Source organism: Anopheles gambiae, chromosome 3, assembly GCF_943734735.2.
Source record: "Anopheles gambiae chromosome 3, idAnoGambNW_F1_1, whole genome shotgun sequence".
NCBI classification, from domain to species: Eukaryota; Metazoa; Arthropoda; class Insecta; order Diptera; family Culicidae; genus Anopheles; species Anopheles gambiae.
The window spans coordinates 11,033,761-11,059,911 of record NC_064602.1 but is presented as its reverse complement, the minus strand read 5'-3'; the positions used below and the strand labels follow the sequence as shown (position 1 = coordinate 11,059,911).

Here is a 26,151-nt window from a genome sequence, read left to right as displayed (position 1 = left end):
GACGAGTCCTGGTACAAATACTGAATGCATACCAGTTTTGAAAATTTGCCTGATTTGCTTTCAAGCTGTCAATTAGTATCGAATTAATCGCGACATCATTCGAGTTTTGGAAATGATGCTTTAATTAAATCGTCCTGGAATTGGTTGTGCATAAGTGATGGGTAAAATTGGGTAAAAATCCAGAGTCGACTTCGATTTGAATCCAAAAATTTTGGAACTTACTCCGGAAGGTAGATCCGCTCAGCATTATATGGAGCCGTTTGGTATCGTCTGGAGCCGTTCGGAATCGCCCGAAGTCGTCCGGATGAATCCGGCTGACTCTGACTACGGACTACTTTGGATGTCTCCGAACTTCGGGCGACTCTGACTCTGAGCGGAGTTGGTGGTTCCTATTTTGCCTGAGCGGAACTCGGAATAAGTGAGAATAACCGGAGACAGATCGGAGTACCCTGAGTACGCTCTAGAGAGCACACCACTATTGTGCACTCCTACTGATCCTGGTACTGTTTCTGAAACTATTTTTATACTCATACTGATACATGCATTAATACTGATATACATTCTGATCTTGCAACTCATTCCAATCTAGATTCCATACCGGTTTTTGAACTAATCTTAGACTCATATCGTACTGAAGTTGATACCAAAAACATACCAGTTCCTGGATCTGATCCGTCCTGGAATTGATAAAATATCTATTGCAATCTAGCAGATGTGCAGCATGGAAATATGGCTCAATGTATACAGTGGTTATAGTAAATTAATAAATACTTTAACACTGGCGCAGGTCACCATCAATTTATTTCTTTATTCACATCTGAATTTACTGCACGTGTCCCGCAAAAAAACTCATTTTCTCCTCATCGTCTTCAATTCAATAAGCCTCTCGGCTTGGGAGCAGTTTTGCTTTTCAGAAATTGAGCCCAAAACGAGATACCCTAATGAAGATAACGAAGCTCCGTAATTTAGTTAACAGCTCTCTGGCTGTCATCGGGAACGAGGTATAAAAAAAAGCAGGGAAAGGAACACCCATATGTTGGGGAAAGTTGTGTCACATTTTGTGCGGGGCACATACGGCGCGCGCTAATTTGGGAGCATTTTCCTAATCACAGAAGAGCCCAAACCGACCAACCGACCGTACCAGATGGTTTCTTGATGGTGTGGAACACATTATCGGATTTTGGGGTGTGTAAGCTGTGTGCATGGGGGTTTCCCTAACCTTCCGGTTGTGAAGCAGTACCACTAGGAAAAGCATCCCGCAAAGGATAGTAAAAAGCCTTACGGGCTAAACTTATCATGTGATATAAATAAGCTAACGGGCTGTGTCACTTATGCCCTTTTGCAGCGTTCTAGTTTGGGCTGGATTTTCTCCTGCTAGGCCTACCCGGTAGGCATTCTTATGTCGACAAAAGGATAGGGTAACACCATGGTGATTTGATGTTCGATTTTACTGAATCAGTCCAGAATGATTCGACGTGACGTGGTTCGATCCTGTCCGAAGTTCGATCCATGCATTTCCTGACGCAAGAACGTGTAGCAGTCAAGTTGACAGGTTCCGGCCATCGTCGTTGTCCCTGGTGGTGTGGAAACTTCCCGTGCAGAGCCCAAGGGACGTTCTCCGAGCGACGTGAGCAGCCCTATCGTACTCTAGGGAACTTTGGTACGGCTGGTTATATTTACGGTTGGCCAGTCTCAATCACGCCGAAGTTAGTCTTTAACCATTTCGGACACACTCTCAGCTGTGTTCAGCCTCCGTACGGGCTGGGTTTGCCCGGATGTGACACTTGGAGCTTGCCCCTAGTGAGAACCTTTGGTCCCAGAACCGAATGTAAGCGATACACTGAATTCATTTGGAAAACTACGATAACCCCCAAAGAGAATGGGGCTGGACTTCCGGGCTTGGATGCCTACGGTTCCGGCAAACGGCGTTCCGAAGCCAAGTCCAACCATCCCTCCCAAAGCGGTTAAAATGAGGCTGAAGACTGATCGACCGTCCCGGGAGGGTTTTGCTTCTGACCGGTTTGCCTTAAAGGCGACAGGCGGAATAGATTGGATGCTGATGCTCGAAAAGCCATTTTCGCCTTTTCTTGCCTGTTTTATTTTGGAGCCAGCCTGTTGGATGACCAGCGCAGCAGCAGCACCGGGTCCGTTTGACAGGCTGAGGCAATGCAGCGTAAAAACTATCCGGAACATGATGTGAAGCTGAAATGTGCTTCCCTAGGGAGGGAGGTTCCATTTCACGTTCGGTACGGTGTGGTTGGGGAGTTTTTTTTTGTTGTTATTGCTAGTCTGGCCAGTCTTCCCGTTGTGCAAGGTGGAAATGATCCGCGAAATATCCCTTCCCCGTTTAGCGTTCTGTTTCACCGCCTTCAGGGAGTTCGGCAGTGTGCGCTCGTCGTCTCCCATTTGGGATAGAGATTTTAATGACCTCGACGACCCACCAGCACCATGATCACCATGATGTTAATGTTGATTACTTGCTCCGAACGAGTTTTCCATCCGCTGTGGTGTTCGTTTTTTTCCCACCGACTCTCTCGGGACGCTCGTTTTGGTAGCGAGGATTATAGTTGCGCTGTGCAGTGTCTCTCTGACCGGCGAAGGTTTCTTCGGTGTGGTGTGTTTTAGAACAAATTGGAACTTTGATTTTAATGTACCGGCTGCGACAGTGGACCAGAGATACTGTTGCGAACAGTTGGAAGGATTCCTAGGGTGGAGAGAGCGTAGAAGAGGAATGTATTAAGCAATTTGCTTAATGAACAATATCCTCGTTAAAGTGCTTTCAATTTGCTACGATGTACGATAAAGTGCAGAGTGCAGAGAGAATTAGATTAATATAATTGTGCCATCAAACTAAAATGGGTAGTATTTCATATTTTAATACGATTATGAAATATAATCACTCCAATGGATAGTTATTACGTGTAAATATAAAACTTTTGTTAAAATAACCTCCAAATTCAATTGGTTCATTAATTTTATGACCAAACTTTGATTCTAAATTTTATAATTTTTATTATTCCGCCTAAAGGTATGCAATTCGCCTTGCAAACTGTCTTTAATATTGAGCACGGAATGTTAACACTCTAACATTACACGCCTTATTAGTAAAGTAATGTTCCAGCTAATCGAAAAAGTAGAAAGCTACCAACAAAAACTACTACTTCAACTATCTCAGCTAATACTTTTCCTCCCTCTTACCAACCTCAGACGCATTGCAAAGGATAAAGAAAGACGATTATGAGACGTGAAGCTGGAAAACTTCTACCATCGGAAACAACCAGGTCACGCTGAGCTGCTTCATATTGCAGACAAAAAAAAAACTCTTTGCAACTGTCTTCCGCTCGGATAAGGTGGCAAAGAATGCAAACAGCATGATCTCGAGCTGCTGCTACTGCTGCACTGGCACTACACTGCTAGGTGGTGTGGGTTGCATTTCTTGCACACGAACGCATCATTTTGCTGCAGCAGCGCCTTTTGCCTTGCTGCAGCGGGAAAAGTTGATCCCTTCAGCGCATTCTATAGCTTTCTGGTTTTTGTCTAGATGTGTGTATGTGTGTGTTACCGTGCGTGGTCGTGTTGGTAAAGTTTCCCACAACAAATTTCAGATAAAGTTATCGTTGTTTTTTCACCATTTTCCTTGACCCTAATCCATGCTGGCGTTTGTGTGGAATCGATGAAGTCTTTCAAAGCAGCAAAAAGGGAAGAAGGATTTGCTCTGATTGCAAATGATAGTCAGGACGCGTAGGTTAGATGGTGGTGGTACGAGAAATCCACAAGAAAAGCAAACTCAGAAAGAGGGCTAACTTGCTTGTGTGTTCTTGCGCTTGTAGTGTGGCAGTGGCAGCGGTAGTAGTTCTTGCTAGTAAATGAGATGATTCGCATCTCGGTAATGTGGAGCGAACCGGAAGCTACAACTTTTCTCCCAGATTGTTTGTCCGGTTAAGCTGTGGAAGCTGAACTGCTGTTTCCCTGCAAGATGATCCCTTTTTGTGTGCCGGCTTAGCAAAGCCACACGAGCGAGTGGGCTATGTTGGCAACAATACTTCCTGTGTTTGCGTTCAAGCTCATCGTTTTGCTGCCAATCAATGGTGGAACAGAAAGTATGTGCTTCATTTTGCGGAATAATATATAGCAAATACTTCCTTAAGGAAATTGGTTGAATTTTCTAAAATTAAAATTAAATTATATCCGAAACAACTACACTACCGACCAATATAAAGCTGGTGTAACCAGCAGACAATCGTTCTAACCTGCGGCCTGAGTTGTCTGAATCAAAATCCCATAAAAAGAGGTACTTCGCAACAGCTTGTAATTTTCAAAACTCCTCCCCCTTCTCTCCACCTTCATTTGACAAACAACACTCTCCCCCCGACACGATGATACTTGTTCCGGCGGGAGGAGATCTCGAGCGGCCTCTTAATCATCAGCATCAAGTAGGTCCTCGAGGCGGCGGAGCGAACAAGGCTGCTCCGCTTAGAAGACGGCTAGCGTTTCGCCCGCCCTTTTAGCTTCCCCTTTCGCTCGTTATCAACACCAACAGCAGGCAGACAGTTTGCTACTCTCTCCCCACCGGCACACACACACACTACCCAGCTCCCCCGGTCTGGCGTGGCCGTTTACGCCCGGTGACGAAGTGACAAGAGCGTGACAGCGTTCAAGCACCCTTCAAGCCCATTTTGAGCGTTGGGGTCTTCCCCCCCTTCCCGATGGCGAAACGATGGCTACAAAAAAGGGCTACAATAAAAATTAAATGGGCAATTCGTTTTTTTCCTTCGTCCTCGTCGTTTGCTCCTCTTTTCCTTCATCCACCTTGAAGTGTCCTGTCGTACTGTGTGCGTTTGCCGTCTAAGAAGGTTAAACCAATTCCCCAAACTGAGGGGAAGCATTGAGCCGGATTCGATTCCGAGGCATTGATAGGGTCCGGAGGCAGAGTACGCAAAAAATGGAGGTGTTTTTTCTTCCCCTTTTTTGCAACGAGGTGAAGAAAAAGCTGTGTATCCCCTATGTTTTCTTTCGTAATGCGAAAGAAAATAGGAAAACAAATTGTTTTTCTTTCATACCATCCTGAATCGACGGACGGATATAAAGAGTGAGATATTTCCGTCGCTCGCTGAAATTTAAAAAAAAAAATGCCCAAAAGAGTGGCGAAAAAATGTTGCAACATTGGAAACTCATCTCCCTTAAGCATCATTATCAAAAGTTGAGAACAAAATAGAACTTTTTGTCGGTTTGTAGGTCCGTTATCAAGAACAAGCTGTACAAACAGAAGAAAAAACACAGCCCACACTTGAAAGATTATCCCAAAAAACACTCAACACAAAAATAGCCATTAAAGGAAACGGATTAGAACATTTATGAAAATAAGTAAAAAAAACCGTCGCAAGATCGTTTAAGCGGTCCTGGGTGCACGATTTCGGTGAAAGGATTATGTTTTTTAAATGGATTTATCGGTTTTTGTAGGTTTATTTTAGGTTATGTTGTAGCAAAACTCCTGAAAATCGTCTTAGTAGAGCAAGACTCTCTCTCTCTCTCTCTCTCTTTCTCTTTCTCTCTCTCTCTCTCTCTCTCACTCTCTAGCATTTTTTGGGATTGAAAAAGGAATTTTGCGCCTAAATGTATGCAATATTTTGCACAAAATTGGTATACCCCTAAAAGTATGCAACCAACGTTATAAAATCGATTTAACACAACGCAAATGAAGCATTTTTTCCCCATACTTCGACAACAATGTATTGTTGCTTACATTACACTTCTCAGTACACCTGCAATATCTTATTGACGCAAAATTACACTCCAAACTTCACATGCGAGATTTCACAGCATCCAACTACATCTAAACCACCAAAAACTGCTAAAGGTACAACTTTCAAAAGCAGCAATTCATGCTGCAGCTTGCTGTTTGAAGATTTACCACACTAAAGTGTACATTTTTTACCGCCCGAGCATAGTTGAAACACTGTTGTGGGGTGGGAAAAACTTTTCGCTAAAACTATTATCATTAACCGCAGCAGCATTAGCAGTGTCGCAGTAGTGCCGGCGCAGTAGTGTGATGCTTTAGGGGTGTATTAACTATCCCGATGGTGTTTGGCGTAACGAGCTCGCTCTCTGCCTGAAGCAACGTTGCGGTATTAGCGTCAAACTTTGTCACCGTACGGTGCGGTACGGTTCCAAAACCACATCAAACTGCACATCTTGGCAAAGCTTAAACGAGTATAGCATGATTTTCTGGCAGGAGACGGGACAGGAACTTCTTTGCTTTCACCCAGAAAACGTTAAGGACACCTTGGCGCGCCTGTATCTAGTTTGCTGTAAAGTAATTTATGGTAAATCTGTTGTTATGCTGCAGCCTGTTTTACGTGTCTGAAGGGAAGTGTGTAAGAGTTGCCGTTTCTTTGCGCTTTCTAAGTTCTTTCCGCCTCTCCAATCATACTTCCCCTGTTCCCAGCGGATGCGTCTGACAGCAATTTGCACCGTGTGCTCCGTGTGTTCGTCCGGCAATGTTTTCTACCCCTTTTTTGCTGTTGGGGGATTTCCGGTCGCTTTCTGTCGATGGTGCGTTTTGTTTGCCTCGCACCGGATGGAAAGTGGCTTTTCTCATTTCGGTCCATTTCCTGCCCGAATACCAATAAAGTCGAAAAGTCGGGATAAGCCCTTCACCAAGCGCAAAGATTAGCAAAGACCTGTTCAGCCCTCACCCGGTTTCAGTCTCCTCTCGCTTCTCGCTTCGGTGCGTTCTGCCCGTGTGCCAAAGCCTCGAATCATCGTCGGTTAGGAGGGGGCCCTTCGTTGATGATCCAATTTAATGTCTTTATGCCATCGGTATGCCAAATCCTGGCCTGTGGAATATCCCGCACTTTATGCCTCCGAGCTGCACACAAACAAATTGGGTTGGCTTAAAGCCCACTAAAGGAAGGAAAGGAACGCATACGAACGTACGATCTGTCGTGCAGGGAGAATGGAAACAATTAAAATTGTTTTAATGTTCGTGCGGAACATGAAGGGCGGGTTTTGATGGGGATTGTTGAACACGCAGTCCCAATGAGGGCAATATTTATCCGTACCAGACGAACGGATTTCTACAACAGCCCCGTCAGCAGCTGAGAGAGAGCCAGCGAGGAGAAGGAGGACGAGCTGGTGCAGTGTTGTTCTATAAATTTCTACCCCATCCCATCGTTCACCTTCACCCGACAACCAAAACGCACTAGGGAATACGGAGTTGATGGAGGAGAAAAAACACAAATCGCATGTATTGCCCGTTCACGTTTTCCTCCCAGTGCCTTTTCCAGCTCCAGTTCCATCGCAACACGCGCAAGGCGGCCCGGACCCCGAGAAGAGGAGGTCATAAATAAAGTCATAAATTTCATTTTATACCAAACATAATTTTACCCAGCGCTTGTGTCTGCCCAGCGCTTGTAGCTTGCAGGGAGGGGGAGGATCCGCGCTTAAACCGGAAACCGAAGGATGCTGCTGACTGACTTTTTGGCAGCGGCAAAGGAAAACATCATAATATAATCATTCCCAACATGATGCCAGCGCGAGATGGGGGCACGTTGAATGATGTGTCCAAGGAAAAAAAGAGAAAAAGAGAGAGACAAAGAGAGCACGCGAGTCTCAAAAAGGTTGCCGACGGGGTCGGTTCCCATGTTGCGCTGTGAAACTGTCGGAAATCAGGAAGCCTCGCTTCGAAAGAATGGGGGAAAATAAACGAGACTCGCGCAAAGGATTGGATTTGGAGTTGAAGAATCGATTTTTCTATACCGCAACGCGGCCAGGAAGCATCACAGAGACAAATGCTCCACCAAATCCACTGTCGAAATAAGGAACAACAAAACCTTCTTTGGTGCCTTGAGCTGTACGAAGCGTGGGGCGGAAGCTGAGTTCTGCCTGGGATTTGATTATTGTGGTAAGCTCTATCTTTCTTCTGTTGCTTTAGCGCTGCGCTTTCTGCCTCCATCTCCAGCGTCATCTCCGGGCGTGGAGGTGGTCCTGGGGATGGTCCCTGCATGTCGTGCCGAATGTTGCCTGTTGGCAACGTGAAAAATCAATTTTCCACTACAACCCAGCTGTAGCAATACGGTTGTGTTGATTGCAATCTGTTGCAGAGCATCCCTGCCTTTCCCTTTGCCCCCCCCACATCAGCCTTGGAGCTGAAGATGTTGGGAGCTAGATCGTATAAGTTGCATCGTAAAACCATCCGGATGATACTACTGATGTACGCTCATCGTGCTGTGTACTGCCACGGGAATACTCGGAACCAACGGTAGCAAAAATAAGGTGTCGTTTGGGCAGGGTCGTCAGATAGAGAGGATTAAGGGGATGCTTATGCAAAACACTTTAATGTGTAAATGATGTCTCCCGGTGTGTGTGAGCGCGCGCGCAATGTGCACAAGTACATCCTAAATGCATGTAATGGCCTCTTAACTCACAATTAATTGCTATAAACGGTAACATGGATTTGATTAAACTAGTCTATAGTGGATAATTTGGGGAATCAATTGTAGGAATTTCATCAATTTTCTGGACACATCCGGAATCGTTCGGAGTCATTCGGAGTCGTCCGGAATCATCTGTAGTTGTCGGAAGTCGCCTTGCAGTCGGAGTGATGATGGCTGGTGCAATGTTTTGGTGCTCAGGCATTACATCTCCGATTACGATTCTTGTTTGCTCCGGTTGGCTCGAACACTTTGCACCGACCGTCCGCAGCCGACTCCGACTCCGGAAGACTCCGACTCCAGAAGACTCCGACTCCAGAAGACTCCGACTCCAGAAGACTCCAACTCCAGAAGACTCCAACTCCAGAAGACTCCAACTCCAGAAGACTCCAACTCCAATAGACTTCAACTCCAGAAGACTCCAACTCTAGAAGACTCCAACTCCAGAAGACTCCGACCGACTCCGGACGACTTCGGACGACTCCTACTCCAGACGACTTCGATTCGGGAAGTAACTAGTGGTTCCGTTTATGCCAGAGTTGAAATCGGACTAACAATAGCTAGAATCGGATCGGAGTCGTGGGTACGCTCCAAAGAACACACCAGTAAACTCCATATACGCTTGTGCGGGACGTATGGCACGTTCGATAGCTACCAGAGCGCTGCCTTAGTACGCCCAACAAATGATGTTTGTAAAACATCCTATTATTGAACAAAATAGTACATATTGTATCCTGCTGCAATACACCTAATTCACAGTGATTAAGCTCTAGCACCTGCACTTGCAACCCCTTTAAATGAGCTCAAATAATTAACAATATGCATAATGCATAATAACAATTTGCTCATCATTTTCTATTCAAGTGTTGTTACCCTCATCAATATTCATCCGTGACAACAAAGTGCAATTTATTGCACCATCGAACTATCCTGGTGTGTATGTTCAATTTTTTTTTTGCGGCTGCCGTTGTCTAAAATAAAGCTCTCCCACCCCAATTAGTGGTGTGAAGCGGTCAACTGTAGCACCTCCCTCAATCAGCATTAATTAAAACTTTACTCTCCTCCCCGTTGGTGAACAACTGTTCCAAAAGCAAACAAAATCATAACCCACCCGTAGTTCTGGATATTGTGGAGGAATATAAAAAAAGCATCCTTCATTAAGTGTGAACCCCACGACCCTCAGGAGCTTGATTTCGATAGTCGAGTGGGTTGTTGGGGGGGCTATGTTTATGAGGTGCATTTTGGCACGCAGCAGCATCGGTGGTCCGATAATGCACGTAAATTGGATTGAAGCGTAATCTCAACCACAAACATCCTCGCCCCATCTCGGCTGTGGTCGCTGGATCGCTAATAAGCGCGAGCCGAACTGATTTAATGTCTATGAAGTCGAAGTTTCACCACGTTGTTCCAGTGTCCATTATTGGAGCGGAGGTGTGTTTTTGGGGTTTTGTTCAATTTTTGGATCAGTTCCAAATGGAAACCAAACCGAGAGAGGTTTTCGGAGGTCGTCCATGAAACCGATTTAATGACGAAAAAGGACTATTATTGTAGGACTCACCCTGTTTTTGATACGATTGAACGATGATACACTTTGCAGAGTCTGATTGGAACATGATCCTGTGTTCGGAGCCGGGCCCAACAAAATAGCTTAAATGGGTGCTTAAACAGGAGTGGAAAAGAACAGGTAGAAAACGACCGCAAGCAGCGTTCTGATATCGTTGCTGTTTTTTTTTTGTACGCTAATCAACATCATTTACATCACCCCCGTCAAAACCAAATCGCGGGCTGTTCCCTCTCAAGGGAAAATAAAATCCCAGAAATCGTCATAAACGAAGCCACAACCCCGAGATTCGCTACTGGAACTGGAGAAGAACCCGAAGTTACAAAAAGAAGCAAGCAGGGAATAAAATGCACATTTCAAGCTCGTCGTCGCGTCGTTTCGCCCGTTCGGTTGCTTCGGGTGCCACGGGTCGAGTGTCCTTTACATGGGCAGCGGTTTGCACTACTCAACCGGTATCCAATAACCGTCCATTTGATGGCTATATTTAGCCCACCGCTCCACTATGGCCGCGCGGGCCGGGCTCGGCAAGAACCATCATCATGATCAGCGTTTAGTGTGGCGAGCGAAGCACGAACGAAGACACCCAAGGACGTTTTCTGTGTATATGTGAATGGGTTTTTTTCTTTTTTTGCTTTGTGTTTCGGGTACACGGCTTCCTGCCGGGGTCAAGTGTCGAGTAAATGGTGAGAAAAGGACACACCTGGCTTTATCCTCCTTCTTGGAAGAACATAAAATAGAAGAGGAGGATATGGCGGGAGCAGGAGGGAGCGCGGGATGCACTATCCTCCGTTTCGCTGTGTTGTGCCAGGATGGATTTCCACACAGATTTTTCCACCCACAAAACCACTCACACAGACGCGCGGAGAATGATGAGCGGGACCGTTTTGGCCTTTATCGGTTGATTAAATATTTACATCTGTCCGAGTGTATGTTTCTGTCCGACCAGAGGGGGTGGTGGGCATTATGTGGTGGAGGGGAAAAGGAAAGAACCGCAACACAGCGAAAAGCGAAACCCCCACCGCCCATCCCATGGGTGACACGTTTAATCGCGTCATCAGTGTGTTATCATGCACAGGGAGTCCTGTCCTGTCATGTTCGTCCTGTCGTCGCACCGCGTATTGATGATGGTTATTGATTTTCTTCTCTTTTTTACGTTTTTCTATCGGCAGGTCTATCGGGCGGTGAGTGTGTGTGTGCCCTTTTTCCATCGCTGGAACGACGCAAGCGACGCATGACCACACTCTTCACGGTGTTTGATTGATATCCATTTCGCTCTCCCACCCACCGGTAAGTGTTTGCCTTGCGTTCGCATATTTATGCATCCTTTTTGGGGCCACACATTTACTCCTGTTAATGGGAGTACGCCCAGTAGTTCATGAGAACGGAGCATTCGAAGCAGAAAGAAAGAAAGATACAGCAACTTTCGAGCACTACTAGCACATAAAGTATGCCGCAAATAATTTACCCATTCGTTTGCAATTACACCACGATCGGGGAAGGGGTGGTATTCTGTTTTCCTTTCAAAAGGTAATAAAAAAAAACACACACACACACACCCCTCTCCTAGGATGCAACAAAGTGAAAAGCATCTGCTGGATGATAATAATGAAATTAACAGCCAGTGCCTACCCGGACGCCTCGTCCCCGACTTTCGATTGTTTGGCGGTGTTGTGTTGTTGTGCTGCTCTTGGTGTTTTCGGTGCCATGATGGTGAAAAGCAAGCTGCGCTCTGTCACCGATAGCAACAAGAAAAAAACGCACCGAACCGTATGGAATTGCCTCGCTAATGTAATTGATGAAAGCGGGACAAAGAAAATCAAATAAATTTCACTTTATCCTTCGGAACATGTGAAAGAGCGCGAACAGTTTGTCGTTATACGATGCTGAGAGTATTGTTTTAATTTGGTTTTTCCCATTTTCTTTTGTTATGGTTTATGTACAGAAAACTGACTGATGGTTATTATTTTTCAAGGTTTTCAAGGTAAAATTGCGTTTACAACTTTTCATAAAACAACGACTTCAAAATAGTCTTACGATTACATCAGTTTTCAGACTCAGAAACTAATATAATCTCAGCTTTAGCAGGCATTAAATCTAAGTATTTTTCGAATGAAACCGCTTCCCGACGATAAACGCCGATGTAGCACCATTCGTACCGGATGGAATGGATTCGTTTATGATTATTGGAGTGTGCAAAATATCGATCATAAAAATGTGAAGCATCATCAAACAACCGACTCTCGATATCAGCGCATCGAAATCGAGTTTCGCAGCGCACTCAATCCGCAGAATCGCTCTTCGCAACCATTTGCAGCGCTGCTAATGCGTACTAGCGGTATCTGTTGATTCAATTCTGCAACCGATCGTTTATTTGCCGACGTTGAAAATCGTAATTTCCGCATTGGGTCGCACAGAGCTTGGGATAATATCAGCAGTGGATTGTAAAATTTATTTTTAAAATAGCGCGTTCAGCGCAAACAAAAACATCCTCACTTATGATTGCATTGCGCCACACAAAAAAAAAGACCATTGCGTGGCACAGCGCGGATGAGCTGATGTAAATTTAGCGGGGTGGAATGGAGCAATGGGAATTATGGAAGTAATCCAATTTTCCAATTAAACCATGGGCTGCAGTAAATCGATTAAACTATTTATTACGTATCATCGTTTGCGCTGTCATCAGAGCGGCTTAAGAACTCGAATGCGCAGCAATTTGTTTGTGTGTGTGCCAATCATCAACCTCCCAGCACTCAACACACAGGACAAATTTAATAAAAGCAGTTTTAATGTACGCAATACCAGCGGAATTATAAGAACAAAAAAAAGTTCATCAATAGGGACTGGTTGTAGTTTTTAATTAAAAAAGGGGAAATTCTCAAAGGCATTGGGCGTCGTCGTGGTTTACCGTGGTGGTTATTTTCTGTTACAAACAAACATACGCACCAAACACTGCTTGGTGCTTTTCGTTCGTTCATAAATATACATGCGTTCGAACGATCTGGATAGCACGTGGCAATTTATTACCATTTCACTCTAACTTATTTCCATGAGCCATTTTATGATTATGTGGATGATACAGCCACCACAAATGGAGAGACGAAATGGGGGGGGTCGGTAATGTTAGGGGTTGGCAAAAAGTGCTCCACACATTTCATCTATTTTATTGAAATTGATGATGATTGATTGATTGATTTTTTGTTTTATTTTAGTCCCTAATCACTCAAGCCTTGTATATTCCTTTCCCATGTTATATATTTATACTTCTATAGCTCACAAAAGCTCTAAATGACGCAAAACCCTTTCCAAACGAGGGTAGCAGCCCACTGACACCGACCGAAGATATCAAACCTTTAAGAGCAGTCAGCATTAATCATCTACACCTTATCCGCGGGGAAATATTTAAATTCCCTCCAGAGCTCAGTTGCCATCCTGGGTCGTTTACCATCCTGGTGGGAATTAAACCGTGGACCGCGTGCGTTCACTTTTGCATCAAGCTTTTGAAGGATGCTTCACCACACGGCATCCACTATCCTCCAAGGGATAAAAGATTAAAATGTTTCACCCCGTGTCTGTCAACCGTTGGCATCACCGTAAACGGTCATCGGGGGAGAGTGTAATAAGGGGCAAAGCACGCTGCCATGAATGGACTCTGGTGCACATGATTGTTTGAATTTTTCATTCGAACTGTTTAAGCTAAATACTTACCTCTTTACCTCATCTTGGCAAGTGCATGGGCAAAGGTTCAAGTGGAAAATCAAAACAAATACGGGAGGGTTGCTTTCAAACGGCAAATGACCCTGTTACAGAAACGGAGTGACGTACTTGGTTGAAGTGAGTAATGATTTAATTATAAATTAACAACAACGCGTATGTGAGTACGCGCTTCACAGGGCTGGACGAAATTGGCCCCAGTGATTTATGGCAGCTTGGCGAAACGCACACTTCCAGCTAAAATGGTTTTCGTGGAAAACGGCACTGAAAATGATAACACTGAAGCGGAAGCTGTGGTGGTACTTTTTTAACGTGTTGAGGGTAAAGCATCCATTCACGCACACACACACCAGCACAGCTTGTTACATGGGCTTGTTACCCCATTCCGTGGATGGTGTTTAATACCCTGAAAGTATCATAAATTGTCTCTCCGCTCGTGGTCTTTATTTCGATCAACAACCGAAAAAAACTACACTACATAAAAGGAAAAGCTCACTGGTGTGAAAATCCAACAGCAGGAAGCAGCGCGCGTGTGTAACGCTTTTCATACGGTAACGGTAAGCGATAAGCGAACAGAACCTTTGCCCAAAATCGGCGTGGTGTGAGCGTGCATGTGATTAAAAGCGATTTAAACGCACGCACACACAGACAGACACACGTAGCCATAGTGTGGCCATTGTTGTGGAAAACTCCGGTCAGCTAAAATGTCCCCCAAGCACCGTGTGTGAGCATGTGGGAGCAAGTGTGTGTGCGTATGTGCCAGCGCATTTAGAGTGGAACCCACCGGACCGAAGCTTTTCCAGTAATTGGTCACAAAATTTATTCGCTCGCGTTAGCGCCATATAATAAATCTCTCGCTCACCGCCTCCCTTGGAAGCACCTATTTCTCCCCCCCCCCCACCCCTTTTACCCTTCCACCATCCCCATTCGTCGGTACACACTGGTGGCAGGTTATTTTTCATCATAAATCCTGCAACATACTGTCGTGTCCGGCAGGGCCGGATTGGAGTTTCGCAAATTGCTGCATGCCTCTAATCGCAAATCGTGATGAAGTGTGCTCACTGGGCCACTTGGCGGTGATACTGGTAGTGGTGCTATGTTAAACCAATGCCCTTGGACCCGCACAATGAAGAGCTTTTCCTCGTGGTGTGGCGGCCGCACAAGAGCATGAATTAGTGGAACAACGGCGAGGTGGTGAACACGCTGAGTGAAAAGTCTTTGTTTAATTAAATCGTTTCTAACCGCTTGTTCCTGCATTACGCCATCACACACACAATAGAACCGACAGTAGAGCCGTGTTCCGGCGGTGGCATAATTCGCTTCCATTGCTCCAGCCACTACTGCGTGAGGGAGGAAATGATCAATTATGTGCGCCCTTGGTGCTTTCGAGTGCTTTCGAGTGGAAAGCTTAGTTACGCAAGTGCGCCGAAGAGCTTTAAAACACCCCCGGTCTACTAGGATGTGGTTTTTGCCGGGGTGTAAAATTTAGAAACGCAACAAAATACGACCACACAGCGTAGTAGGTCACTTTCGGTACGCGTGTGACAGTGATTGAACTTCCACCTGGTTTACTGGACGGATGTTGACGGTTGTTTTTCCACAATCGTGCTCCCTCAGGACAGCGCGTTCAATTTCAGGGTGGCTAGGGACAGTGGCATGATTGAATCAAACTGTTACCGTGATGCAACATTGCAACATTGTCGTGTTCGGCACGTTGGTGGTGGTCAGTTTGCTGTTAGTTGGTTACCATTCGACCCACGATCGACCGCAGCTTAGCGTCGTAAATGGTGCACGATGAGAGGGAATTTAAGATTGACGGACAAAATTACAAAAGCACGCAAGCCTTACGATGGAAATTTCGAAAGGAGTAGTAAAATTTTACTACATTTGAATTTGAAAAGAATTATAGCATTTTCTGGCATACATTTGGGCGCACACATTATCGATTGTAAGCCTGAAAGTATGCAAAACGTTTGGCAAATGGTTCAAACTGTCTAAAACGAGCCTGTAAGTATGCAAATCGCATGTCAAATGGGTCTAATTTGGATTAAAATGTCGCAAATTCGTATTTTTAAATCATTTACCTAATTTTTTGAAGGAAGATCCTATTTAATAATGTAACAAAATTGCCATGAAAATAACACAGCCCACATGTCCTTCAAAACTGTTCGCTCTATCACATAGTACCAAACAACGGCAACATTGTCCTAACTCAAAATGCACCTCAATTTTGCCTTCAACGTACCATCCCAGCGAATCCCATTGCCTACCTAAACACCCAGCAAAATGGTGCTGACCTCTCTAGAGGCCCATTATCTACACCTCCGTACAAACTTGACCGATGTTTTCGCAGCAAAAAATACCAGCAACAACCGGACGTCGGGATGCGGATGTACGGTCGATCCGGCCACGACCACGACGGCCTTTTAAACCAACCCACACGCGCAAAAGTTTTATCATCGAAAACACACACACAGCAAAGTGCCCAACAAGGATCGATAAGTGAACGATAGTGCACCACACAACGCTCTTCTCCTGCGTGTGTGTGTGCGTGTCCCCATGCCATATCTTGCCCATGGTAGCGCACCGCATGCATAATGTACACAGTGCAGTTCATAATTCAAACAACAGGCAATTTCCGGCCCTGATCTGCAGTGGAAAGCGTTCGACGCATCCTTTGTAAAAGTTGGAGTTGTGTGTGTGTGTATGTGCCTGGTGGCACAAAAAGGTCCTAATCATCGATTGCCTCCCGCTTTCCAGCACATTTAGTGGGCAGCACGGGCGAAAAGGTGCATCCCAGCCTGTTAGTACACAGGGCAAACCGCCATTCCCGTGGAAAAGTGGAACGTTTCACGCTTTACTTATCAACCACGCCGTTCGATGGCACATACCGGCTGGCCGGTCCCAAAATCGATAACCGGTTGCGTCGCGTGCAGCAGGAAGCTCGACTGACGTGAATGTTTAATTAAAAGCTACAAGCTCTTCGAGGCTGCGGTGCGAAGCAACCGAGAAGCAGCGTATAAGGGACGCGGGTTTCGCGTGACGACCCAACGGCTTCGAAGTGCAAGGCACAAACTTTGGCGACACAAGTGATCCATCTAGGTTTTGTAACAGCGAGTTGAACGGACTGTTGCATGTAGCAAACGAGTGACAGTTGTAATTGGGGGGAGTTCTTAGTTCGTTAGTGTTGGGGAAAGCTTTAGAAAACAGGACACTTTTCTTTTTAAACTATCACGCAAGACACGTGACACGTTTTGTCTGCTTTCATTACCGTATTATTGGATTGAATACTTCAAAAACTTTGTTCTAAACCTAGTACATATAACGATATCAGCTATTATAGGATGATTCTAAAGCTTTAAAGTGGAATTATTGTAGGCAAAATTCCGTTGTAAGATTGAGAAACATGAATAATTCTTCAAAACGTAGCCCACAGTCAACAAAGGACGCTTTAATGATGTCAAATTGACGACTTAACCCTGTTGTATCAAACAAATCCTCTTTCATCTGGGATTATTACACCCATAATATACCAAAACGGTTTAGCTAAACCTAAGCTATCTCACCCTAAGCTTTGTACTGATCTCTAGCCGTCATTATCATTACCCAAAAATCTAATCCTCCCTTCGTTAGACACTGTTTACTCACCGGGGCTTTGGCGTATAAATTTACCACCTTCCAATTGAGGGATTACTTGGCGAAGCTGGCATTCATTATCTAAAATGTCCTTTCTCGAGCTCGCCGGTTCGCCATCACCCAAATGCTTCGCCGAATCCTGCCCATCCACGTTCTCGATTATCCATCATCGATTCTGCTGTGCGCGTCATTGCTTCTCAGAGGTTTGCCGCAGCACATTATTTGCACTTCGTGACCAACGGCTCAAATGACCAACCCGTGCTCGATGGCAGCAGCAGTTCAACGCACAACGTAGAATATTTCATCCTCTTCCTCTTTTGAATGTTGAAGCGCTTCCCTACTCAAATACGCAGCACCGAGTGCTTCGTATCGACCTTTAGGCAGGATCGAATGCACCGATAGCGCGGCTGCTGCTGCTGCTGCTGAATGGTGAAACAATAACCGTAACTTTTACATCGGATTAACATAACTTTCGCGCCGAACGATTTCCGCCCTATCGAAGGTACCGTGCCTGCTGCGACCTGCAATCGAAGCAGGCCACTAATTCCACGTGCGAGATAGAATTGGTAGCGTTTGTTGCTTTGGTCTCTTTTGCTTTGGAGCGCACCATTGTACCATTTCCTTTCTCGAACGTCAATGCAGTGAATTGCGCTTGAATCCAGCAACCCTGGCAGCGCTCAGCCAGCGTAAGCTAGCATCCTTTTAATGTCCATTTTGTTATTCACGGGTGCTGTAAATTGTTTGCCTGTTCCCTCCGTGTGCCGCCTTTCGGTGAAGCTTAAAGGAAGCAAAAATAGATTCCACGAGCACAGATCGGATGACCGAGAAGTGCACTGTTAAACGGGTTAGTGTGTTGAGCAGTGGGATGGCGAACGATATCCACGACAAATATCGGGGACAAAGGTACCGGGGAAGGGTTACGGCCATTTGTACCTATTTTATCACACATCCTCTTCTCTGCGGCTCGTTTCTTTCTTTGTTTGTGGAAGCAAATGTATGTTATTCCGGGACAATCGGGCCGTGCCATTTGTTAGCCCGGTGTCGTAAATGAGCGGACATTAGTGCCGAGCATTAAGAAACGGTACGCCTGCTGCTGCTGCTGCTGATTGGAAGGGATTGCAATTGTATTAGAAATAAATAAGTTGTCACACTCGGGGAAAAACACTAAGTACTGGTTTCTAAAGGATTGTAGTTGCAATACTATAAAAAAAAATAAAAATATTGGTTAAATATTTGTCCCTTTTTGTCAGTGAACTACGAGCTCAAATAACGTAGGGAGTAAGGCATCCTGCTCTAAGGATTTCATATATGACTTTAAGGGACTTTGCTCAAGTTCCCGGTTATTCGTGCTCGACAAAGTCAATCCGCAACAAAGAAGGGTTTTGTTAGCGAAAGCTCATTCTTGCAATCGTACATTTTACCCAGCAAATGTATTATTTGTCCAGCTAATCCTATTGTGCTCTGCGCTGCTCTTGTGCTCTGATCTCATCGCAGTTAACCGCTGCCTGCTCCAGCGGGGACAGATAATAACAGCATTTCACAATGTGTTGACCCTTTTCATCACAATTCTTTTCACTGTAGATAAAACTCCGGCAGATACACGATTATGAGGGGTCGCCTGGACGAATTTAAAGGTCGTATCAAGCGGCAACTGGCGGAAAATATTTTCATCTCTATGCGCTCACAACAAAAGCGCACTCCCCAACACCGTATGTGACCGTACTTTTGGTGTACCGGAAGTGTAACTAAGCAGTAAAACACTGTTCACTTCGCTGCTCTGCTGTTCATCCTCTAGGCTTGGGTTGCTTTTGTGTGTGTGTGTTTTTTTTTTCATATCTCTCACGCAGTGAATGGTGTGTTGTCACTGGCGATGAAACATGGCCATGTGCACTATATTTGCTACTCCGCTGGAAGCGTTAACGTTTTGGTGCCTTTTTTTAAACACAGACACAGATGAAACAAATGAAACCCCAATTCCGAGCAACGCTTCAGCACAAAGCAAGAAAAAGTCATTTATTCAAACAAGCGTTTTATTCATGCATTAGAAACAAATGTGCATTCTTAGTGCTTTTTTTTCGTTTGTCGTGGTGCGCTTTGTCCAATTGCGCTGAGGGAATTTCAACTTACGCGTACAATGTAGCGCGCAGTACACAAATCGCGTGCCGCTGTGCAACCAATGTTCGTGTTCGCGTTCCACCAATCCTTCATTTGTCATTTGTGTCCCGTGTTTGCCACCGTCAGCAGCGCTTTGCGCTCGGTGCAAACCATTGGCTTTGATTTAACGGGTCAGGGACTGGCACGGAACGGATTGGTTAATTGTGAGGCAAAACAACCCGAAACTGGGGGTGAGGATGATTTACACCCGCGCCATGGTATATTGTAGGCAGTGGCCAGCTTACGAATGGGTTGATGATGTTGGTGCGTGGTGGACGATCAGTGTTCTATTGTTTGGTTCGTTTTTCTATTTTTAATTCGCATCTCATGTTCTCGTGTTTCGGTTAAAATGTTGGTATAGCTGCTTACAATTTCGAGTTAAACGATGTAAAAAGCTCAAACAATTGCGTGTTAACTTCGCTATTCTGACTGAAATAAACCGTACAAGCAAAGTGTTGGTGTGAAATTTAGCATTTAGAAAAGGATGTAGTAAGAAGTTATAAAGTCATACAACCGAACTGAAAGTTGGGATACAATTTGAATAAAAACGAGCCTGCGAGACATGAAGTACCATGCGTCTCCATTTGAATTTTGGATGAATAATTGTTGGTCTGGAAATGAAAATTCATGTCAAATATTGTAAATATTTCAGCTCCTCCAAGATTGCACTAAATGTAAATACTCGCCACAAGAAACATGGCCCCAATTATTTTACCCATATCGCTTACGCCAAAGGAGCTTGCGAGGTGCATAAATCAACTTATTTAGCACCTCGCTTATCTTCTACGTCCTTTCACCGCAAAGGAGGAAACCAACCAGAGAGGGAAAAAACAAACGAAAACCATGACCCACCAAAAACCAGCCCCAGAAAAAAAGACTGACCCCGCAAGGGTACACCCCCAAACTCCGCGCGGGAGTGTAAAATAATGCACAAATTGGCCATGAAAGATATGCTTCATACGGCAGTTTACCTTCCTGCTGCATTTTCACGTTGTGCACATACACAGTGACACAGTGAGGAGGCAGACACACACACACACACAAACACACACAGAGCCAAGCGAAAGAGCTTGCTTTTTTGTACTATTATTTTGCACAAACGAGCCAACAAAGCGCACGGCGCTCCGTTACATTAAGGCTGGCGCTGTGTGCTGTGGGCAAAGGCAAAGAAGTGCCAACCTCTATCGCGTTGAACCGTGCCGAGAAGGTAATTGAACTTTACCCTGAGCACAGTGTGTGTCTGTGCATTGTTCCTGGCTGCGGCGGGAGCAGAGCATGTCTTCGCCGTAAGCTCTTGGGCTGCTTGCGGGAATTGTTCCCTTTTGTGTCTTCCCTTGTGGAAGGGAAGGAAGTCTTTCGCGCGCGGCTTCTTGTGTGTGCCAGAACGGCTTCACAAACAAACGATAAAAAAGGGCATACTTATAAATTTATAATGGGCTCGTTTATGTCGTTATCATTGCAAATGTTGGTATGGCGGGCACAGTTCATGTATGTCCTCTGTGCCGGAAAACGTTCTAACTTTCAATGGTGGTCGCGCTTTTGTCGGAGAACAATTGCTATTTGAAGGAAGGAAATCGGTAGAATAATTTGATGGTTAAGTGGGTTTCTAATTAGAACAGTAATAAGTTGTTTGGTCTTAAATTTCAAATATGATTTTCAAATATTGTAACCCAAATGTTTCGTAAATGACCTTTAAGAACCTTTGTATTATTAATTTTAAATTAATTATGCTAACAGCGTAATATAGTATGAGCAGCTTTGCTGCAAAATCGTCGCTCATTCATTCAAAACCATTAAACGCCTAAATGTATGCAAGCAACCTAGCTTAATCTAATTTTTAGGGGAAGGGCATGGAACTTCTAATTCATTTTAATAATTTTAATTACAATTTTACTTCCGTTTTCTCCCATTTAACTATGGGATGGGATTTGAGATCACACTCTCCCCCCCCCCCCCCTACCATCTGGGTACATCCCGCCATTTTAATTCCTTCACCCGACATATTTAGCAAACAGTGCATGGTATATGAATATATTCCCGAGCCCCGAAATTATCATACATTGCGTACATAAATTTACACTTTCCGGAACAGCACGAGCAACTTTTTCTCATTACTTCTTCCGGCTGACCCGGCGAATGTTGTTCGTTGCTTTTGCGAAAAATTTCTTTCCTCGTCGTTTTAATCCCTCACTCCCACTCGTTCGTTTGCCTTTTTGTGTATCGCCCCGGAAGGGTCACAATAAATTTTGTGCCAACGCCACATTCACCTCGCAGCTTGTATGTGTGTGTTAGTTTCGTTTCATAATACGTACAGTGCTTCCCCGCCCCACTGCTGCTGCCTTTCGCGCACGATGTTGAATATTCATAAGAGCACTTTAACCTTCCCTCGCTGTTCGTTGTGATTGTTTCCTCAAAAAGGTCAATAATGGGAAAACTGTGCTCAATTTATTTATTATACACGTATTGCTTTCTAGCGTGCGCTCACAAAAACACACCACGCTGCATGGGAAAGCGATTTTCTACACCGACCATGCTCACAGACTCATTTGCAGGTGAGTTTTCACCCGCACCAGAGAATGGACGGGGGGGGGGAGGGGATGTATAGTTTTAGGTGCCAATTCTGATTGTGCATGCATAAAGTCGAGCCAGGACGGTGTTGAAACGTGTTGAAGCGAAGCTACACAAAACGCAAAGCACTAATTATAACAGTCCGAAGGTTTCCGGCTGGGTACGCTAGCCCACCAACCACGGTCCGTGTTGTGGTTGCGGAGTGTTTTGTGGGGTGTTTTGGGAAGTTCAAGGATAACCTAAAAGGTGTAGCTGTTTCGCCCTTGCTTCCTTGCCCACCACCATGTAAAACGATGGGGGCTGTGTGTGTGTGTGTATGTGTTAAGCAAAATGTACGGCCAGAGGTATATGTTCCCGGCGACCAAAATACCGCCCAACATTCCATGACATATCCCCACCGGAGAATGATTTATTTCAGACCGCTCACACTCCGCCGCTTGGCAATGTTTCGCATGTTTTTGTTCACCCCGGGACAGATGATGATGATGATGACGACGATGGGCCAGCTCCAAACTAAGCGGGAAATGGCAAACGGAGCAGCAAATGAAGTCCCGTACTTGTGCTTTGGAAAGGGGAAGGGGGGGGGGGGGGGGTTGTGAAAGGGTAGGGTAGTGGACGATTAGTGCAAACTGTTGCTCGCAACCACACGCGCACACACCGAGACCGACAAGGCAGCACGGGCGCAGCAAAACCCTAATTCCTTGGTGAGCCTCACAGTGTGTGTGTGTGTGGTGAGGACGCACACGCTGTGGAAAAAAGGGGACGAAACGGGAGCAGATGGGACTCCTGTCATCGTTGTTTTGACGGGTCATCGTTGTGTCGAGAGAGAGGTCTCTGTCGCATCAGAGTGGCATTGTCCGGGGTGGCGCTTTTCTGTTTTCGTTTCATCCTATGCTGACGCTTTTAGAAGGTGCCATTTCCTCCCCCACCACATTTCATTATGATGGATAGAGCATGGCATGTGTACTCTCCATGGAGGAGTAAATCAATTTATTAAATCTCATCGTGGCGTGTTTTAGTTTACAAACATATCATAAATATGTTAGGCGTGTGTGGTTTATGCTAGAAGCCGAGAGGGCCAACCACTGTAGCTTTCAGTGCATATGCTTTCAATCAAATGTGGCTTATCGAAAGGGTTAACTCTAAAATGTGGAATAAATGCGCTAAATTATCATATAAAACGCCTAAATGTATGCAATTTGCCATTCATTTTCTTGCTAAAGCCGTTAACACTCAGCCAAATAGGACTAAAAGTGTGCACTCAATCGATACTGCTGTTTTAAAGGACAGTCATCAAAATTGTGATAAGGTCAATAGGGCAACTAGCAAAACAACACCAAACCAAGTAGAAGCTGTGAAAATGAATGCGGCTCTATTCATCATGGCAGACGTAAGCAACACCTCATAAAAGAAGCATTTCTAGCGCGAATAATATAACTTGCCTCATAAAACGAAGCAACTGCCCCGGCTCCATCCACCCGCCTGCTGCAATCAACCGAACTGAATGAACAAGTGTGGCTGTTATATTCACACACACACACACACACCAACACGTAACGATGGCGTTTGTTATTGACGATGGGAAGAAAAACTGCCGGCTTAGCGGAGGAAGTGCCTGCCGCAGCATTTGCTCTTCTTCTAAGCGCTGGAAAAGTATACTAAGGCACAATCGGCGTCCAATCTTTGGCACAGTGCACCTCCGGACCGATTCAATAGACTGTCGTGTCGTGGGCTGCAGGCGTACTGCTGTGCTTTTTTTTTGCGTGTTTTATCCCACACCGACCTTTCGGATTTGTAGCGCTGCTCTCATCTTGTGCGAGATTCCTGCCCCGCTTGTGCAGCATGAATATCTCGCATGGCACAAAAAGCGCATTCGAGAGAACTGCAGCGCTTTGATGATTCCGTTTTCCAGTGTCCTGTTTTTGTGTGTGTGTGTGTGTGTGTGTGTGTGTGTGTGTGTGTGTGTGGACGAAACTGTACCAGGTTGCACCTTGTGCAATGGCATTTCGGCTGTTCGGCATCGCAATATGCAATAAAAGTATCCGAAAATGTGCACCTTTTTGAGTGTTTTTTTTTTGCTGTTTCTTTTTGCGAACCCAGTCCAAGCGTGTCCTTCTATTGACAGTGACGATACATTTTTTCACGCCATCCAATCATTTTCTGCTCTACCAAATCTAACTTTGAGTGGAGTGTTTTTTTTGTGTGTATATTCTCAAAGACATCATTTTGTGGTCTTGATGGAAAGAGAGCAAGCGAACGCGGCGAAAGTACAGGAGACAGGTTTTTGTTTGTTTCTCTGCTTGTCTAGCACGCTTAAACCACCATCATCATCATCATCCATTGGTGGATCTCGTTAAGGGTGCAGCAATGGAAGAGGTGTTGCTGTTTGCATTTAAATATCGTTTTCACGCGAGAGACGTACACAGTGCAAAGAATTGCCCCGGGATGTTTGGCTCTTCCTCTTTGCTTTGGGAAGAGCGACAGGAAAAATCACTGCTGCGATGGTAAACTGAAAGAAAGCTCCAATTTCAAACAGTTTGGCTTCTGTATTGTGCGTTATGGCACTGGCGCTGGCAAGCAGGTGTTTGTTGAATATCCTGTTGGATAAGATATTTTACCATGAAGGAGAGTCCGTTTATCAAATAAAAATAAGCGTTATTCGCTCGTGTTCGTGGAGGTGTACATCCTGTCTTGTAATGAAGCCTTGTGGATAGTAATATATTGGATATTTGTCATCCAATTCAAAGCATTTGAACTTTTCGTTTGAAAATTTCGAGCCAAGAAATAAAAACGCCAATTTTGTTTTGCGGATAGACTAACTTTAGGCGCAAATAGTTGAATGAGTCCTTGTGATGTTAAATCTTACTTTACAGTACTTTCCACACAGAACTTAGTTCGAAAATAGAATCACAATTTAATCGTCACAAATCTATTTCACCTTTGACGTGTCAAACCGATGGCGATGAGCAGCCCTTTGACGATTTCCGTAAGATTTATACGACGCAAAATCACTTTGTCGCTGAAATCAATCGGCACACACAACTCACCTCACCTTTATCAATTTCCAACGCCCCATCTGGCTCAAATGGTCTTAACTCCACGGGCAACAATTTCACGATTCCTGAAGCTGAAGCTACCGTAAAGCAATAAAATTGCCACCGACTTCAAATGGCCGGCCCTCTCTGCCGATGCTTTAAATCGTTAATCTTTGCCGGCGAAGCTCGCTCGCCGCTCCCTCACACACTACCACCCCAGCAACCGCTCCAAGGAAATCCCATTAGCTTGGGGCAGGATTGAGGTAAAACAAAAAGTCAAAATGTTGCAAAAGCCATTTACGGGAAGCATCCTTCGTTGCTCTATTACTCGCGCGCGGCCATCAATTATCGGAAACGGCGGGAGGAACGATTGTGCCATTGTGGCAAAATGGATCGCGAAAACCCCCTCTCTCTCTCTCTCTCTCGCTCAGAGAACCCTTCAGCTCCGTGGAGAATGGGAAAGAACAATTTCGATTGCTACAAATGCTGTACATTTTACCAATCAACCGGAAGCGCAGTTTATCGAGTGCTGTTGAAGGCTAGAACCGGTACGGGCAATGGAATTTACAATAAAAAAAGAAAAAGAAAGTATCGAAATCGAACGACACGGGATGCCCAATCAGTCTGCAGTGGCCATTTAGTTTTGTAGTGTTATCGATTCAACGCGAACAGTGGTACAGTGAGTGCCATTGTTCTATTCACTGAACGGTTAAACTAAGCTAACTGAGGTGTAAATAACAATTTACGAAGTTGTTTTAATTAATCAAATAAACTTTTCGCTTGTTCCAATTCGTTTGTATTGTTCGATTTTCTAAACTAGCACAAAGATTGGCACAAAAAAATCTCTTAAGTTCTTCACCATACTGTCTCCTCTGCAGCAAAAAAAAACTACCTCCCGTACAGAAAAGTAGTTGAACATTAAGCCAACGAGCGGACGCTATCGTTTTGGACGAGTAATAAAATTGTATTGCGTACACACAACCAAAAAAAAACAGAGAGCAAACAGCTGTTGAAGGAAAAAACCCAGTGAACCAATAGTAGAGAAGGAAATAAC

At 44.9% G+C, this 26,151-nt stretch overlaps 1 protein-coding gene across 3 annotated transcripts in view; it reads left to right on the top strand.

The window, feature by feature from the left end:
* Nucleotides 1-26,151, top strand: part of LOC1277494 (tRNA-dihydrouridine(16/17) synthase [NAD(P)(+)]-like) — an 84,705-nt gene that overhangs the window by 36,353 nt on the left and 22,201 nt on the right. For 2 of the 3 annotated variants that reach the window (XM_061653027.1, XM_061653025.1), the window contains exon 3: nucleotides 11,163-11,280. The exons of the other annotated variant lie outside the window; for it this stretch is intronic. The gene's annotated coding sequence lies outside the window, so the exon portion shown is untranslated. The remainder of the gene's footprint in view (nucleotides 1-11,162; nucleotides 11,281-26,151) is intronic. 3 annotated transcript variants of the gene reach the window in all.